A 9,083-nucleotide genomic window follows, 5' to 3' on the forward strand; every position below is an offset into this window, starting at 1 on the left:
TTAAAAACATTAGCTTTGATACTACGCTTATAATTTGTCTCAGAAAAATGTAATAAATAGGCATGGGGTAGAAGTAACCCGGGCAAACTACGGATATAGTCGGTGTCAGGATTGAATGAGTTAAAACGGGGTTTTGTCGTTGTGCGACAGAATAAGCAGACACTCAGATTAACCGTCAACGTCGTGTTTGGAATCCATTCAGATGCTGTGTTTGCTCGGACACTTCGTGGACATAATACTGAGTTTGCGCGACAGGGCGCCAACGGGTCCCGTTAGAGATAGACGACGATTGGGATTGTTTGGAAGCTTTAACCCTTTGCCCACTAGTCATTATGACATCCGAAATGCTATCGCCTTCTACATCTACGCCAGAATAGAAATAGAGGGTGGAGCCTACCATGATATAACATTTTATGGATCCCTAATTTCATCATATCAGTTCTGTCCACTGACAGGTGGGTGGATATCGCTTTCAAGAACTTATGTCCTTATATGAAATCCTGAGTTTTTGACCAATCAACGATTGCTCTTTTGATAGCTCGCTTGTCAACATGAGTCAGCTCAGCCCTTGATTTATGTAAAGGCATCACAGGCGGTATATGTTGTGTAACTTCAAAGACCACGGTTGACCGAAAGCGATGAATGGAAGCCCTACTGTGGCATGGAGATCGAGGTCTTGTATGTATAGTTACGTCATATCTCAACGCTCGTGAATTCTTAGTACGGCTGGACTCACAATCAAAACTCGAAATCTGTGTTTTAAACTCTTGAATCAATCGAGTTACACCAGTGCCTTCGTCTCATTGAGAAATGAAAAACGATATTCAAGAAAAAACGATAAATCAAGAACATCGACCGGAAAATAAGGAAATTATCATAAAATTATAAAATTTGAGAAAGCTATTTTCAAAATCAAATCTATTACAAAAAAGGTTATTTCTAGACCGATTTTTATGAGACAAAGACATTTTTTCTCCACTTTTCAAGCTGATTCCAACAATGAGGTTTTCAAATTTATCGCAATAAGATTATTTGTCATTATTTTTTTTAATACCCAATTGACTGCTCAGGAAATGAATACGTAATCCTTGGCGGCTAGCGAGTAGGTGTTAAATTTTGCTTACCCTTTCCCACGCAGACGCACACACACACACACACAAACACACACACACACACACAGACTGAACACACAATGTATGTCTTTCACTTCTGGTCAAAGTTGCCTTATTACAACTTAGACTCGAATGATAACAGCGAGTAGGGTGTCAGATTAAACTTCAGTTTTAAAGGTCTAATTCAATTCACACCGTAATAAATCATAATAATGATCATTCTTCATATATTAGAGCATTAAAATATTTAATTCACATTACTATAAATATATTTTAAATATATGTATTTTGTAATTATTTTAGCGACGATACGAACCGCTTTTAATCGTCGAGCCGAACGATAGGATGCTAGACGACGATAAGTCGGTGTGTGTGTGTGTGTGTGTGTGTGTATGTGCGTCTACGTGGGAAAGGGTAAGCAAAATTTAACACCTACTCGCTAGCCGCCAAGGATTACGTATTCATTTCCTGAGCAGTCAATTGGGTATTAAAAAAAATAATGACAAATAATCTTATCGCGATAAATTTGAAAACCTCATTGTTGGAATCAGCTTGAAAAGTGGAGAAAAATTGTCTTTGTCTCATAAAAATCGGTCTAGAAATAACCTTTTTTGTAATAGATTTGATTTTGAAAACAGCTTTCTCAAATTTTATAATTTTATGATAATTTCCTTGTTTTCCGGTCGATGTTCTTGATTTATATATCGTTTTTCATTTCTCAATGAGACGAACGCACTGATGCAACTCGATTGATGCAAGAGTTTAAAACACATATTTCGTGTTTTGATTGTGAGTCCAGCCGTACTAAGAATTCACGAGCGTTGAGATATGACGTAACTATACATACAAGACCTCGTTCTCCACGCCACAGTAGGGCTTCCATTCATCGCTTTCGGTCAATCGTGGTCTTTGAGGTTACACAACATATACCGCCTGTGATGCCTGTACATTGATCAAGGGTTGAGCTGACTCATTTTGACAAGCGAGCTATCAAAAGAGCAATCGTTGATTGGTCAAAAACTCAGAATTTCATATAAGGACACAAGTTCTGGAAAGCGATATCCACCCACCTGTCAGTGGACAGAACTGATATGACGAAATTAGGGCTCCATAAAATGTTATATCATGGTAGGCTCCACCCTCTATTTCTGTTCTGGCGTAGATGTAGAAGGCGATAGCATTTCGGATGTCATAATGACTAGTGGGCAAAGGGTTAAAGCTTCCAAACAATCCCAATCGTCGTCTATCTCTAATCGGCCCCGTTAGCGCCCTGATGCGCAATCTGTCTAATAACTTAAAAACTGCTTCCCCACCGCGCCGCCTCTGACAGACAATACGTGCGGTTATATTATTATGTGGCCTAGTGAGTGGTATGACGACTGACGCCTGCTGCCTTCGGACCGGAAGAAAAGATCCAGGTTTCGAGTCCTGCTCTGAGCGAGCGGCGTATAGTTGAGTCATTGGAAAAGGCTCTTTACTGGCGTTCTCTCAACGTACTTGGGTGTAAAATGAGTAACATGGCCGTAAACAGCGTTGTCTGTGTATTGAAAAAAAAAATGTACTAAGTCGCCTCATAGGCGTCATGTTTCGTCCTACATGTTAAATTTTGCTGTTGGCTGAAGACCCCTTGTAAAACGCTTTGAGCTCGTTTAGTATATATTGCTCAATATGAATGTGCTGTTGGTTGAGGACCCCTTGTAAAGCGCGTTGAGCACGTTAGAGTATGTTGCTCCAAATGATTAGGCTGTTGGCTAAGGACCACTTGTAAAGCGCTTTGAGCACGTTTTCTGGATGCTGCGCTATATAAATGCTCTAGTATATCGTTATTATCATTTTGCCAAATGAAAAAGGCGTTTTCTCATTGTACCACAGAATGGGCTTGATTGGGTTGAGGGACGGCTCGATTTCCTGATAATAATTTAACCACTTGACGACGGAAAACGACTTGATTGCTTCAACGGCCACCACCACTATCTACAACAACTACAACTACTACTACAACTACCAGTAGGCCGCGCTCACACTGCCGTTGCCGCTGCGCCCCATTCCTCTGCTGCTTACTGCTGCTGCCTCTAGTCAGTCCCTTACTTGCTTTGGCTGACTGACTGACTTGACTGACGCGATGAACCACTGAGTTTTCGGCGCGCGCACGGGACGACGACCGACGAAGGAGGCGACGACAACGACGCTTGCCCGCCGACTGTAAAGTAGATAGACAGACAGGAGGCCTCAATCGCCCATACATCGCTTGTCGATTTATTGTGATTGAGGAAAAGAAGTTAGAAGTAGTAGAAGTAGATAGAAGAAGAAGAAGAGGAAGAAGAAGAAGAAGAAAAAAACAACAACATATATTTCTCAAGTCGCGCAGGAAGGAAACGAACGCATAGTGGTGATTTGTGGTCGGTTGTCATCGATGTTGAGGATTTAGTCGTTGTATTTGATTTGGTGTAGAGGGCAGTGGACAATGGATTGTATTGTTATTATGGTGACACATATATTATTATTATATTATAATATTCATAATATTGATGACTTTAAAAGAATATTTTGTAATAGATTATCATAATAATGTTTATTTTCGTGATAATTTTTTTTTAAAAACATGAGTGAGTCTCTATGTCGGAAAGACAAAAAACAAAAACAAAAAACAAACAAAAACAAACAAACCTTTAGTTATTTGTTAACAATTCGTCAATGGATTAAATTTTGCAATTGGGAATTTTTACACTTTTTTCTTTCTCTCTTTCTTTTTTTTAAAATTTTTATTTTTCTTATTTTTTTCTTCTTTCTCTTTTATTTTGTTGATAAATTGCAAATATCGATTTGAAATTGTTAATCTATTATTTCTCCTAATTTTTCTTTTGTTTTTTTTTTGGTACTCTTATTTAATCGATAAAATATCACTGAAATATTGTACAATTAATTTATTCCAATGGATGATAATGCTATGAAAATACTTCAACATTAAATACGACTTAAAAAATAAAGATAAAAAAAACAACAAAATATTATGTGGATCTTTGTTTGGTGGTTTAGAATATTTATAGAGCAGGCATATTAAGGACTAAAAATTTAATATTTCTATGGACTATTTAGTTTACGTTGTTAATTTATTTTGTATTATGAAAACTCTATCGGTTTCTTTTGGAATAATTGATTGAATTTCTGGTTGTCGGGCATGCCCATGTTTGGATTTTATCGACGTGCATTTATTGGCAGGTTTGATAGCCCAAATATTTATGGGCTCATTGTTATAATGGAAATCTAATAAATAAAAAAAAACAAAAAAAACAAAAAACGCAAAATAGTGTCCATTACAACAATGTTAAACTATCTAGGCCCGTAAGTGAGTTCGGATGACTGACCTGCATAGATATGTATATATATATATATATTGACGTCGGATTTTATACTTTGTTGTTTGATTGAGATTTGGTTTAAAACATCTATCTATCTAGTAACTGTTACTCGTTGAAACTTGTACACAAACTTTTCTAACATTTGATTGTAAGATAATATTTGCTTAACGGCAAACCGAGGTGAATTGTAGATATTTCAATATTCATGTCAGAAAAAAAAAATCTTTCATATCTTTCAAAAGAATTTTTTTGTCGCTTTTATTCGATAGATTGGGATTTCCATTCGCATACCAAACACAATAACGAAGTGTACAAACTATACATGATTGAGCTTTCTTGTTCTCGAGGCCATAAATATTACCAAAGCTTTTATTTTTTATATTATTATTTTTTCATAATATGAAGAACAAACAGAAATTTCAATTATCCATAAGCAAATAATAAACTCACAAGGATCATTCTTATTTGTATTTTTTTTATGAATGGCAAAATATTTTCTCTTTGATAAAATATTGTTAGTTGACAAATTTAATGTAATACAATTTTAATTGATTTTTAAACTTGTCGTACTTTGTTATTGAAAAATATATTTTTTAAATTGTGTGATAAATTGAATGTGTATATTTAAAAATTTAAATTTAGACTTTTAACGATAGAGAAGAAGAAAAACAAATGAGTGTTTTTAGCCGTAGTAGTAGTTGCTGTAGTAGTAGTTGTATTACTTTTTATACCAGTAGGTGTAGTAGTAGTTGTAGTAGTGTTGTTGTTGTTTTTGGTGGTGGTGGTGGTAGTAGTAGTAGTAGTAGTAGTAGTAGTAGTAGTAGTAGTAGTAGTAGTAGTAGTAGTAGTAGTAGTAGTAGTAGAAATAGTAGTAGAAGTAGTATTAGTAGCAGTGGTAGAATAAGAAAATGATGTAAACGATGACGACACAGTAGAGGAGGAAGAAGAAGAAGAAGAAGAAGAAGAAGAAGAAGAAGAAGAAGAAGAAGAAGAAGAAGAAGAAGAAGAAGAAGAAGAAGAAGAAGAAGAAGAAGAAGAAGAAGATTGTTTGATGCATGATGATGAAGATGATGATGATGATGATGATGATGATGATGATGATGATGATAACGATGATGATGATGATGATGACGACGACGATGATGATCATGCTAAAAATAATGATAATGATAAAGTAGGAAAAGTAGCAATTAAAAAAAAAAGAATGAAGATCAACAATAACAGCAACAACAAACACCCCGAAACGCCAAAACCAATTTTCCCAGCAAATGGCAAATGTGGTTCTCTTGTACGTTTTTCTATAATGAAATAGAGATGGAGCTAGACTAAAATAGAATTGAGTTTACAGAGGAAATTAGTGCCAATGTGTCAAACGTCAAGGAGTCTCTTCAAGTTTTTTCTCTCCTTTTATTTCCCGTCTCGCTTACTTCTCACTTAAACTATAATAATAATGATGATGATGATGATGATGATGATGATGATGATGATGATGATGATGATAATAATAATAATAATAATGATATAATAATAATAATATATAATAATAATAAATAAAAATAATAAATAATAATAATAATAATAATAATAATAATAAATAATAATAATAATAAATAATAATAATAATAATAATAATAATAATAATAATAATAATAATAATAATAATAATAATAATAATAATAATAATAAAATAATAATAATAATAATAATAATAATAATAATAATAATAATTAATAATAATAATAATAATAATAATAATAATAATAAAAACAATTTTGATACTAATATTATCAATAATAATAATAATAATAATAATAATAATAAAAATAATAATAATAATAATAATAATAATAATATAATAGATAATAATAATAATAATAATAATAGATTGAGCTTTGTATATAACGCAATATCCACTAAACGTGCTTAAAGCGCCTTACATGGGGTCACTGGCAAACAGCAACATTTCATATTTAAGACGGGACATGACGATGCTGGTGGGGCGATGTTACAAAATTTTCGGACTGAGACAACGCTATTAACGGACAGGTACTCATTTTACACCTGAGTCCGGTGAGAGAATGTGAGTAAAGAGCCCTCTCCAAAGACTCAACTGTGCGCCGAGCGAGGCTCGAACCCAGGACCTTCCGATTTTTTTCCCTTGAAAACTACAATTTTTTAAAAGTTCAAGTGGGCAGCTAATCTTCTTCTTCTTCTTCTTCTTCTTCTTCTTCTTCTTCTTCTTCTTCTTCTTCTTCTTCTTCTTCTTCTTCTTCTTCTTCTTCTTCTTCTTCTTCTGCTTCTACTTCTGCTTCTACTTCTTCTTCTACTTCTCTCTCCTCTTAATGATGATAATTATGATGATGATGATAATAACACAATAATAATAATAATAATAATAATAATAATTGATACTGATAATAATAATAATAATATAATAATATAATAATAATTATTATTATAATGATGATGATGATAATAATAGTTAGTATTATCATTATTATCAATATTATCATTATTATCATTATTACTATTACCATCATCATTACTATTACCATCATCATCATGATCATCATCACCATCATCATCATAATCTTCATTATCATCATCACGTCAACACATTAATATCATCATTGCTGTTGTCCTTTGAAAGAAAAAAAAATTACTGTATTATCACTATTGTATTTTATGATTTGTCATGGTATTTGTATCTGTTTTTTCTTCATATTCTGTTTTTGTTTTATTTTGTATTAGTTTAATTTTTAAAAATTCTTTATTTTTTATTCACGAATTAAAAAGAAAAAAATTTTTTTCTTCCATTCCTCGTTCATAACAGGCATAAGATAAGCATCTGCGTGTCATCTTTAACACAGAACCAAGGGATAACAACAACACACCATCAGTCTGTCTACGGAACGTCTTATTAATAAAGATTCTGGATTCTAAAATACATGGATAAAATTAAACTCATAGCTGTGTACACAGTCAGTTCGTCTTTAGAGGAGAAGTGATCGGATTATTTTTTTTGTTCTGTTCGTCATTTAGAAAGAGGTAAATAAAATTTGAAAGTCCGTTCAGGATTTTAATAATAATATTTAGAAGTAATTTCTTTAAATATTGTGGTTTCCTTTTACTTAGAGGATTCAAATTTTTCGGATTTTTGGGATCGGCGTAAAATGAATTTAATGACGTGAATAGGATTTTCGAATTTAATCTCACCGTTATACGAGGATTATTACAGTAATTTCCATTTAGTTAATATTAATTTTGTGGGAGTTTGAATTTTTTTTTTTGGTGAACGTTCTTAGTTCAAATCTCAATATTATTCGTCATGAAGAACGGATAAACTCAATGGATTATTATCGGAGACATTTTCGCCACTTTTTGAGAGAACTGATAAGGTAAGAATCTGTCCATTTTTGAAACTCTGGACTTTGTAAAAAAATCTCATTTTTTGTCTCATTATTTTTTTTTTAAATCTGCTTCTATTAATTTCTGTTTTCTTTCTTTTCTTACTTTTTTAAAGATTTGTTCGATTGTGTGTTTTAAATATCTCTCTCTCTCTCTCTCTCTCTCTCTCTCTCTTTCTTTCTTTCTTTCTTTCTTTCTCTCTCTTTCTTTTTATCTCTCCCTCTTTCTCTCTCTCTCTCTCTCTCTCTCTTTTTCTCTCTCTCTCTCTCTCTCTCTCTCTCTCTCTCTCTCTCACACACACACACATCTCTCTCCATATCTTTTCCTCAAACTTTTAAAATTCACAATTTGATTTTTGGAGCAAGGACGACCTCTGCTGTCTACGACCACATAATATAATGCTAGCAGGCCTCGTAAGCGAACTCCAATATTTGCTTGGTATACCATTGTTGCAACGGACAATATATTTTGTGTTTGAGACCATTTTCATCACAACACCATAACTAGTTGGGTTATCAGAACTGTAAAGAAGTAGCCTATAGATTGAATGAAGTTGACGTCTTTGTTATTGTTTTTTTGTCATCCACGTTTATGAGTAATTCTCACTAAACTGTATTGTCCAGACTATAAATTATGATCATGGTTACACACAGTTTTGTGTGTTGGCCAGTTATACTTCCGGATGGCAATGTTATGAGTTTCTAAGCCAAGCGCAAACTATCTATAGATAGAATGCGCTTGGCCAAGGAGTTCACAACATTGCCATCCGGAAGTATAACGGACCAACACACAAACTCTGTGTAACCACGAACTTTTATAGTCTGGTTAAGACAGTTTAGTGAGAACAACTCACAAACGCGGATGGCAAAAACAATAACAAAGGCCTGAGTGACGTCATCTTCGAACTATCTATACGTCGACAACTATCATTCTGCACCCCCCTCCCCCCCAACTCATTTTACTCATTTTACACCCGAATACGATGAGTTGCTGTGAGTAAAGAGCCTTTTCCAAGAGACTCAACTGTGCGTCGAGCGGGGCTCGAACGAACCCAGGACCTTCTGATTCGAAAGCGAGTGTCATACCTCAAGACCACATACCCGCATTTGTATCATACCACCTCAAAACGTTATTATGTCGAGTTGATCAATAGTCACGGTTTCAGATGTGTGCGACTATATACTCTTGTAGTATGACACTCGCC

The 9,083-nt window shown here is 33.9% G+C and overlaps 1 protein-coding gene across 6 annotated transcripts in view; it reads left to right on the top strand.

The window, feature by feature from the left end:
* The first annotated feature begins 3,241 nt into the window (after window positions 1-3,241).
* LOC144975184 (protein Wnt-5a-like) overlaps window positions 3,242-9,083 on the top strand; it is a 120,032-nt gene continuing 114,190 nt past the window's right edge. Inside the window, exons 1-2 of one of the 6 annotated variants that reach the window (XM_078918997.1) lie at window positions 3,242-3,511; window positions 7,305-7,869. The gene's annotated coding sequence lies outside the window, so the exon portion shown is untranslated. Of the gene's footprint in view, window positions 3,598-7,304; window positions 7,870-9,083 lie in introns of all 6 variants that reach the window. The other 5 variants (XM_078918996.1, XM_078918999.1, XR_013645879.1 and 2 more) reach the window with 5 other exon arrangements.

This window comes from Berghia stephanieae, chromosome 6 (assembly GCF_034508935.2).
Source record: "Berghia stephanieae isolate SIO BIC M18660-M18661 chromosome 6, UCSD_Bste_1.3, whole genome shotgun sequence".
Lineage (NCBI taxonomy): Eukaryota > Metazoa > Mollusca > Gastropoda > Nudibranchia > Aeolidiidae > Berghia > Berghia stephanieae.